Source organism: Eulemur rufifrons, chromosome 20 (assembly GCF_041146395.1).
Source record: "Eulemur rufifrons isolate Redbay chromosome 20, OSU_ERuf_1, whole genome shotgun sequence".
Taxonomy (NCBI): Eukaryota; Metazoa; Chordata; class Mammalia; order Primates; family Lemuridae; genus Eulemur; species Eulemur rufifrons.
In genome coordinates, this window is record NC_091002.1 from 52,492,195 (window position 1) to 52,503,153 (window position 10,959).

Here is a 10,959-nt window from a genome sequence, read left to right on the forward strand (position 1 = left end):
CCATCTGACCACCTGACATCCCAACAGTAAAACCCACACAAAGAATGTCCAATTAGCTTCCCAATGTCTCACTCATAAATACAAACAGACAGCCAGGAATCACCAGACATTTGAGACTGGCTTCTCCACAAAAGAGAGAAAGAGGTCACATGGAGCAAACAGAAAATACATATAATTGATATCATAGAAGAGTAAGAAATGGAATCGCACCTATAAACCATATATAGGATACTCTAAATAGAAATATTCAAAAAACTTTAAAATATGAAAAACAAATTCAATTAAAGGGTTAGAAAATAAAGTTGAGGCAATCTTGCACAAAGTAGAAACAAAAGACAAGAAATGCACAAATAGGAGATAAGAGAAAAAAACTTTGTGATACAATATCTGAATAACAAGAGTTACAGAATGAAAACAGAGGGGAAAAATTATTCAAGAAAAGTACCTACCAATGAAAATTGGCATCTGCAAATGGACAAAGACCATGAAATGCCCAGCATATGAATGGAAGGAAGCGCAAAGCACATCCACCTGGAAAGTCAAACACTGGTGGTAAGAAGAGGAGATGAAAGGCTCCCCAGGGTGGGTGACAGGAGAGGTCATAAAACAAACTGCCATCAGATTTCTCAGTAGCAACCTGGAAGCTAGAAAATCATGGGTGAATGCCTTCTACATTGAACAAAAAAAAAGAAGTGGAAGATGAAGATGTGACTCAATTGCTACAATCACAGGATAAAACTTTAACACATGAGAAGTTGCTTCTTATGAATGAGCAAAGAAAGTGGTTTCTTGAAATAGAATCTACTCCTGGTGAAGATACATTGAACATCATTTAAATGACAACAAAGGATTTAATAAATTTAATTGATAAAGCAGTGGCAGGGTTTGGGAAGACAGACTCCAGGTTTTTTTGTTTTGTTTTGTTTTTGGAGACAGGGTCTTGCACTCTTGCCTGAGCTAGAGTGCAGTGACATCATCATAGCTCACTGCAACCTCAAACTCCTGGGCTCAAGCCATCCTCCTGCCTTAGCCTCTCAAGTAGCTTAGACTACAGGCACATGCCACCCCACCCAGTTAATTTTTCTACTTTTTATAGAGACAGGGTCTTGCTATGTTGCTCAAGCTGGTCTTAAACTCCTGACCTCAAGAGATCCTCCTGCCTGAGCCTTTCCTATGACTCAAAATCCAGAAGCAAAGCAAGTGAAAGGCTGAAAAATGTGACTACCACCACATACACACAAAAACACAAAAAGACCCCACAAAACCTAAAGCAAACAAGCAAAATTATAATCTTTTATATGTCCAAAGTACACCATAAACAAGGTAAAAATATAAATGACAAATGGGATAGGTAAAAGTAAAAGAAATTTTTACAAATTAAATTATGAATTAAGGGTTAATATCCTTGATATGTTAAAAAAAAAAAAAAAAGAAACCTCTAAAATTTCAAAAAAAGCCCCAAAAACCCAATGGAAAAACTGAGCAAAAGATATGGACAAACAGAAAACACAACACAAAAGGTCAAGTTATGGAAAGACAATTTCTCTTAGAGAAGACCAATTTCTAAACTACATCTAATATAGCATTTCTATTAGTAATACCTATCAGACTCGCAAAACTATAGAAGCCTGGCAATGTACTCTGTCGTACAACTGTACAGAAATAGGGATTCTCATACAGCAGTGGTGGAAACAGAAAATGTCTCAATCTTTATGGAGGGGAATGTGGCAATAACCACCAAAATTACATATGCATTTTCTCTTTGACCCAGCAAATCCCACTGGCAAAATAAAAAATGATGTACCTACACATTCATGTCTTATAGCAGTCTTTGTAATAGTAAATCCGCAAGGAACTGGTGGAATAAAGTGCAGGGCATCTACACAGTGGAATGCAAACAAACTAGAAAAAAGGGATCATATCATGTCAAAAGGCAACCGAAGAAAAAATATTAATGGATAAAGTGGACTACGTCAAAATTAAAAACTTTTATGCTTCAAAGGACACCATCAAGAAAGTGACAGCCACAGAATGGTCAAAAAGACCTGCAAATCCTACATCTGATAAAAGACTTCTACTCAGAACACATAAAAGGTTTTTACAATTCAATAAAAAGACAACCCAACTAAAACATGGACAAAGGATGTGAACAGACATTTATTCAAAGAAGATAAACAAACGGCCAATAAGCACTAGGATGCTCAACATCACTAGTCATTAGAGAAATGCAAATGAAAATCACAATGAGATGCCGCTTCACGACCACCAGGATAGCTATAGTCAGGAAATCCGGACAATAACAAGTGCTGACAAAGATGCAGAGAAACTGGTATTTTCATACATTGCTGGTAGGAATGTAAAATGGTACAGCTGCTTTCAAAAGCAGTTCAGCAGTTCCTCATAAAGAAAACAGAGTTACCACATGACCACAGCAATTCCACTTCTACATACATACCCAAAAGAACTGAAAATATTTGTCCACACAGAAACAGGTACATGTATATTCACAGCATTATTATTCATAATAGCCAAAAAGTGGGGAAAACTCAAATGTCCATCAACTGATCAATGGATAAACAAAATGTGTTATACCCAATGGAATATTATTGACACAATGAAACATTATTCAGCCATAAAAAGGAATGAAGTAGTGACACATGCTACAACATGGATGAACCTGGAAAACGTTCTAAGTAAAAGAAACCAGACACAAAAGACCACATATTATATGATTTCACACATATGAAATGTCCAGAATAGACAAATCCAGAGACAGAAAGTAGAATAGTGAATGCCAGGGGCTGGGATGAGAAGAGAATGGGAGATGACTGATATCGCATCTGGGGTTTCTTTTGGGGGCAGTGAAAATGTTCTAAAATCAGATACTAGTAACAGCTGCAAAACCTTGTAAATAGACTAGAAACCACAGAATCATATTTATGGAAAAAAGTCACTGGAGTCAATTTACATGTCACTTTGTTCAAGTGGGGAGTCAGCAGAGGATTATTTTTGTAGCTTCTATGTAAAATTATCAATTTACAAAGAATTTTCAATGATTCCTGTTTTTTCCATGTGTTTCCTCTTCTTTTGAGACTTTCCCCCACCCTCTAGGAAAGTTTCCATCATTACTGTTACTATTAACTTTTAAAAGTATCTGTTATGGACATTTTTCTAGCATACAAAAGTAGAGAGAATTATATAAGCCTTTTGTGCTACAATAGTTTATTAACATGTGAATGTATTTTAAATCTAAATTATTTTCCTGAAATTGCCAAGACCCAGGCCACAGCCTGAGGCAGGGCTAATCACTCAAACCTGCCAGAATGGTGCTGGGCCAGTCATGTAACGCTTTCAGGCTAACTTTGGGTGAATTCTGGCAAACTATTTCCTTCACTCACAATGACATTTCTCGAACTTTCCCCTTCACTATCTTTGAAGATAGGATGGGCAAGGTAACTAGTGACCATTACATCATCTAAGGAGCAGGGTTCCATAAAAAAGGAAGAGAAAGAAGAGTGAAAACAATGCACGTCATTAGACTGTTTCAGCCTTTGTCCTTTCTCACATTAAAGTGCCATTCTCCTAAGTGATATAATGTCTACTTAAAGTGTAAGGCTTGATAAAGTATAAAATCCATCCCCATATACACCAAAACATACCCAGAATGTACAGTACAGATATTTAAAATGTAAGGTAACTGAATATATTTCATTATACTTTACTAGTGTGTTGCTCTTCCAAATGTAAACTCTATGTTTAAGATATCACCAGTTCACTGCCTTGAAGCAGTTCTCAGGCCACAGTGCAGGGACAGAGACTCCAAAAGGAGCCTGAGGACTGAGTTGCAGAGACAGAGACCAGAGACTGAAGTGGCCAATTTTCAGTTTAGCCTTTTTTCAGATAATTCATATTTTTCAAAGGCAATTATTTTCTGTGATTCATACTTCAGATTCTTTTCCTTTCCTATTATCTACAATATTTAGGATAATTGTATGAAATGGTACCTACTTAAGAATACTGACTCACAATAGTATAACCACCTAACATTTTCTACTCTGTTCAAGATCAAATTTTATAAAAATATTCTCTTTAAAATGCAATTCTAACAGCAGCAATTAAGAATATAATTCTTGACTGTATCGGATCATCTGAAACTGAGAAAATTATGTGTATTTAGAAAATTTGACTGAACACACTTTATTTATTTATTTTTTTGTTTTTGTTTTTTTTTTGAGACAGAGTCTCACTCTGTTGCCCAGGCTAGAGTGAGTGCCGTGGCGTCAGCCTAGCTCACAGCAACCTCAAACTCCTGAGCTCAAGCGATCCTCCTGTCTCAGCCTCCCGAGTAGCTGGGACTACAGGCATGCACCACCATGCCCGGCTAATTTTTTCTATATATATTTTTAGCTGTCCATATAATTTCTTTCTATTTTTAGTAGAGATGGGGTCTCGCTCTTGCTCAGGCTGGTCTCGAACTCCTGAGCTCAAACGATCCGCCCACCTCGGCCTCCCAGAGTGCTAGGATTACAGGCGTGAGCCACCGCACCCGGCCTGAACACCCTTTAAAAACACAGAACTTTGTGTGTTCTCCCCCGAGGTAAACTGAGAAGACAGAACACTGATACCACTGGGAATCCAGCCACCTGGGGAAGGACCATGTCACACAGTGGGAGAAGCAAATAAAGAACACGGACCAGACTCTCCTGAACACCCTGTCAACAGTACCAGGCCCAGGGAGGCTTTCCTGTCACTTCCTAGATGTCCCTCTTCCTTTAAAACCAATCTGCCACGCACCTTGACTTTTGTGAAACTGGTGGAGAATTATGAACCTATATTACAGAGGAATTAAAGAAACCTGTGGAAATTATCACAACTGCCTAGGTCCTAGGATCACTATGAAGCCTCAAAATGCTTGTGTGAGAAATCCAGTTAGCGAGGAGTGAACACAGATATTGTCCGGTAGTGGCTGAAGCCACAGTAAGTCTTACAGCTCAAGGACTTCTTCCCAGAACAAAGGAATTAAGTCATACTCTCCTCATACTCAGCCCAAAGGCTTTGAATCTATTGCTGTGGATGGGTCTTGCAGCTCAAGGACTTCTTCCCAGGGCAAAGGAAGTAAGTCATAATCTTCTAGAACTTAGCTGAAAGACTTTGAATCTCCTCCTCTGGATGGCCATCCCCACTGAACAACCTGTAGGTGGAAATGCCACCCCCAACCTGAAGGAACAGGAAGAATCATCTGAAACCCAGATAAAGGCCAGGGAAAAGAGGACGCTAGCCAGAGAGCAGGGCAGAGCCCGGAAAACTTTCTCAGGTTGTCTCACCACGGACTGCAGATGTGACCCCAAGACGGCTGGTCCGACTGCCCTAGGGAAAGGCTTCCAAGCTTTTCTGATTTTCTTACAGGATTATGAGAAATCCGGAGCACTGAGGGCAGAAGGGGCAGGAACACCATGCTGCTGCTTTTCAGTCCAGTTACTGGAATGCCCAGACATTCAAACTGGATGTCAGCCTATCTCCTGAATATTACCTACCTCAAGATATGGTACATATTCACCTGTGATTATAGCTATATCTGAGCCCACCGGGGAACATCAGCCAGTGGTACCTTTGATATCCATCTTACCTAGCAACACGGTAGCATTTCTGAGGAACCTGAAAAGACTTAAGGCTTTCTTCTAGGATGCATTTATTTTTCAGGTTGTGTTTTTTTCCCCCAGATGGTTTTGATTATCGTCTTTTTTTCCCCAGGAAACTTAATTGATCTGATTCTTCAAAGAGAATTTCTGAGATTTAGAGCTAAAGGGCCCAGGGTACACTATTTTCTATAATCTATTCCAAAAAGAAATATTTAAAAAGAAAGCATGAATACCACTTAGAAAAATAAAAAATTTGAAATGTGAAACATTTAAAAAAGTGTAACTTTTGGCCGGGCGCGGTGGCTCACGCCTGTAATCCTAGCACTCTGGGAGGCCGAGGTGGGCGGATCGTTTGAGCTCAGGAGTTCAAGACCAGCCTGAGCAAGAGCGAGACCCCATCTCTACTAAAAATAGGAAGAAATTATATAGACAGCTAAATATATATATATATATATAGAAAAAATTAGCCGGGCATGGTGGCACATGCCTGTAGTCCCAGCTACTCGGGAGGCTGAGGCAGGAGGATTGCTTGAGCCCAGGAGTTTGAGGTTGCTGTGAGCTAGGCTGACGCCACGGCACTCACACCAGCCTGGGCAACAGAGTGAGACTCTGTCTCGAAAAAAAAAAAAGAAAAAAAAAAAAAAGTGTAACTTTTAAAACTTAGAGCTTAGATCCATCCCCAGAGATTCTGGTTTAATGTTTTTTTTAAAATTTAAAAAGCAATTTAGATGCTCACTCATGATTGAGAACCAGCATGCTAAATATTGTTTCTTCCTAATGTGACTTCTGTAGCACTGTCACCTAAAATCCCAAATAATTCATTTAAAACAATATGGTACAAATACTACTGTAACTAAGGCTTACAATAGTACATTTTTCATCAGCATTTGTCTAAAAATGCAGGTGAACCAAGAGAAAGTCCAACTTTATATTAGACTGCTGGTCATTTGGCTTTTTTTTTTTTTTTTTTGAGACAGAGTCTCACTCTGTTGCCCGGGCTAGAGTGAGTGCCGTGGCGTCAGCCTAGCTCACAGCAACCTCAAACTCCTGGGCTTAAGCGATCCTACTGCCTCAGCCTCCCAAGTAGCTGGGACTACAGGCATGCGCCACCATGCCCAGCTAATTTTTTGTATATATATATATTTTAGTTGTCCATATAATTTCTTTCTATTTTTAGTAGAGACGGGGTCTCACTCTTGCTCAGGCTGGTCTCGAACTCCTGACCTCGAGCGATCCACCCGCCTCGGCCTCCCAGAGTGCTAGGATTACAGGCGTGAGCCACCGCGCCCGGCCCATTTGGCTTTTAAGTCACTTGAAAGTAACTGGCACTAAAACTAGTTTTATTTGAATAGTCCTTAAAAACAGTAAAAACTTTCAAATGATTCAAATGGCAGTTTCTTGCCTGAAACAAACCAACATGAATATTAATCACAAGTAAGAGGCTTCTTAAGATTGTGTAGAACATATATGTGAAGAGTGGTAAATAAGTAGGTATTTCAAAAGAAACATTTCAGGTATGTTGATATTAAATGATATTAAACTTGATATTTCCAAACATATAAGAGAAATGATAAATTATAAGTACAGTAGAAAAAAATTACTTCAGACTTTATATTGTCTATAATTTAAAAAGATAACATCTCTAATGGTAAATACACCTCATCGCAAAACCTATTAAATTTGCCATCAATGGATATCCCAAATAAATTATTCTTATTTTTTGACCAGGCAGTTAAAATAAGCATATTTTATATTAATTGGGGAAGGGCCCCATGTCAAAATTCAATTGAAAATTAAGGACTTGCTCTCTCAAACAGCATTTTTCAGATGCACTTTTGAGATAGAAAAACAAACAATAAGCAGGTAAATCAAGAATCTACAAAAAGAGAAAACTAAAAAATTCATAATAGTTTTCAAGTTGAGAGACCTTCTCTATACTTAGCCTTCCTTAAAAAATTTTTTTCTAAAATCTTTCCATAGCTATCAAATATGAGAAAATCATATTTAATAACTGGAACATTACTGTGGATGGCTGTCAGGATGATCTGGATCTGTGGATGCTATAACTCACTTGATCTGTTACTTTCTTCACCACATGCTTCTCATGAAATGGTATTTTATTTTAGATGACAGTGCACACCTAATGGAATTCTGAAGCCTTAACATTTACTGCAGGTTTCAAGAAATTAGCTATTTCAACGTAAATTGAACTTATCCAGGAGAAGGTATGTTAAAAGATTCCTCAAGACAATGACTTCCCCTTTGAAGATAAGAATGCTTTAATGTTGGAGTTAATTCCAAGTGTTTTCAAACATTTTTCTCCATTACATAAGTATTAAAATAAAGATCATAGGTCTCCCGACCTCCACTGCTCCTGCCTCAAGTTATCTTTATAACGTGAGCTACCATAGTGACAGCAAGAAAATGAGCCAATTATCCACACTTGTTCTTTGATTGCCAGCTATCATCACCAGTGAAATTGGAATTAACCAGAACTTTATATATGGAATGTTTTGATTACCAGGAGTTTCCTAATATCCCTGCCTTTCCACCTCCTGCTTTTGTAGGTAGAATGAGCATAGTTTTTATATTCTGTTAATATTACATACTTTTGGAGACTTATAAAGGTACATTGGGAACATGAAGGCATATCAGTACAAAGACCCAAGAGGTTGATGGGTCTTAGGGAGACAGAATAGCATAACATACTACAGGTTTGGTAGTCATACCCATGGATTGAAACCAATTTGATTATGTCTGTGTGAACTTGGGTACCAGCAATTTAACTGTGTCTCTTCCCTTATTATAAAATCATTATAACAACATTCCCCTCATGATGCTGTTGTGAAGACTAAATGGAAAATGTACACTGCCTAGTATGGAAGATGCTCAATGATGGACATCTTTAAAAAAAATGGTAGTGCCACAGGCACTGTTTGTGATAAATCCTAGCTTGCTAGAAACTGCTTGCAAAGTGGACTTGCAAAGTGATCTAATGTGCATAGTCAAATTAAAATGTATGTAAGTCAGATTCTCTTGCTATAAACCATAGCATCTAACTAAATTTTTTTAAGTAGTATCTTTAATCCCACTTATGAGAATTAATGTGACAAGCTCTCAACAGAAATTCATTGAAAAATATTTGTATATCTTGCTTTTATGTCCATATGATAAATTCTTAAACTAAGAAAGAAAATCCTACATTCTTTAAATCATATTTTAAATTTACTTAACATACAAGCTGACCAAACCAGGGGAAAAAAAAAAAAAAAAAAAAAACAACACTGAAAACTTTTAAATGGGTCTACCTTTCACTTAAATGCCCAGATAATATCTGGAGAACATAATATATGTTTGATATTTAATACAGGTCTACTTTTTAACAGAGTACTGTAAAAAATTAACATAACAAAGTTGCTTGTAGGCCAGGAGTGGTGGCTCATGCCTTAATCCTAGCACTCTGGGAGGTTCAGATGGGCAGATTGGTAGAGGTCAGGAGTTCGAGACCAGCCTGAGCAAGAGCGAGACCCTGGCTCTACTAAAAATAGAAAGAAATTAGCTGGACAACTAAAAATATATAGAAAAAATTAGCTGGGCATGGTGGCACATACCTGTAATCCCAGCTACTCAGGAGGGTAAAGCAGCAGGTTTGCTTGAGGCCAGGAATTTGAGGTTGCTGTGAGCTAGGCTGATGCCAGGGCACTGTAGCCAAAAAAAAAAAAAAAAAAAAGTAAGTTGATTTTAAAAACTCTCAGGTGGTTAATACAGTAAAAAAAGTTACAAATTAGAATAAATTTTAAATCATCAGTGCTAACACCTCACAAGTAATTTTAACTCAAATACAATGTATCTTAATTCAGCTTCTGTTCCACAGTACCCTGGACTTACTCTCTTCTGTTACACTTTATTGTGCTTCCTTCAGTAATTGTGTTACTCTGAACCATAAACTCTGCAATGGCAAGAACTCTCTTATCTTGTTCACTTCAGCACCTAGCAAGTGTATGGCACACAGCAGAGTTTCAATAAATAACAATGTGTTAATAAATGAAGTTAAGACATTAAAATTGCATATATTCTACTTGTACAAAAAATGCAATTTTAATGTGATTTTATGAAACAGATTTAATTATGAAGTAACTTGAACTATAAAAGCATTTATTTAAAATAAAACTAGCTTACCTACTATACTTATTATTCAGTTTAAAAAATAAAACTTTGTGTACAAGTTTTCAGCAACACACATTTTCCAACTAACATATAAGACAATGTGATCTGGAAATGTATCACTCTCATTTCTGAAGAACATATAGAGAACAGTCTATATGACTCCTTCAAAACTCTGATGCAACAGTATTCTATTACCTTCATCATTTCTCTTTTTAACTTTACATAAAGGTAGACAAACTTTTAGCCATTTATGGAGCAAACAGTCTGGACAATTGCTGATGTTACCAACTTTAAGTGAAATCTGCCACATACCCAGTGCAAATGCAACTTTACAATGATTTAATAGTGTGAATAAATTGCTTCAGTGTTTTCACATAAGGGTATTTCTATTGCTATCTGATCAAACACATTTAAAAGATCTTACCCTGCACCTTAATTGTGAAAATATATTCCAAGATGCTAAATTTCCCTTAAAAGAAACCTGAGTTAAAAATCAGAATACTACTCTGAAATAGAAAGTATACAAAAAAGAAAGATTAAATATCTAATTAGATTATTTGTTGAATTGAGTTAAATATCTAATTTCCTAAGTTTCCCTCCTAAAGTATGTAATGGATTATACAAATACTAAGAAAACTCCAAATAATTTTTATGTTATAGACTATTTCTTTCCATTTGTAACTAATTTTGATATTAAAGCTCGTATAGCATTTTCACAATACAAACTAAGTAACTTTTTATGAATTTCCTACAGAAAAAAACATAACAGCAGGTACCTACACACACCTAAGCTCTTTCTTTAAAGCAATACTTCATTTCTGTATATGTTTCAAAAATTAAAGTTAAGCCATGATTACTCAAAAAGACTATTTTATTGAGTATTTAGATTTAGAGTCTTATCTCTCTCCCATTATCTTCATTTCTATCATCTACCTCTTATTCCAGGGATTCTCAAACTTTCATGTGACACGGATCACATTCTCTATCAAAACATCTGATTCACCCACTTCTCTTGTGTGTGTGTTTTTCTGTTTGTCATGCAATGGGATGGGATGAGGGGTGTGCTACAAGGAGGTGAACCTTCTATAACTTAAAGGAGGACTGCTATGCTTTCAAGATAATACGTAAGGGTTTTAAGTGAGATAATGTTTGT

At 36.9% G+C, this 10,959-nt stretch overlaps 1 long non-coding RNA gene across 1 annotated transcript in view; it reads right to left on the reverse strand.

Annotated features, from left to right (window-relative positions):
* Positions 1–9,335, reverse strand: part of LOC138401137 (uncharacterized) — a 63,427-nt gene extending 54,092 nt beyond the window's left edge. Inside the window, exon 1 of the long non-coding RNA XR_011236421.1 lies at positions 9,251–9,335. This is a non-coding gene — a long non-coding RNA (uncharacterized lncRNA). The remainder of the gene's footprint in view (positions 1–9,250) is intronic.
* Between the last annotated feature and the right edge of the window lie 1,624 nt (positions 9,336–10,959).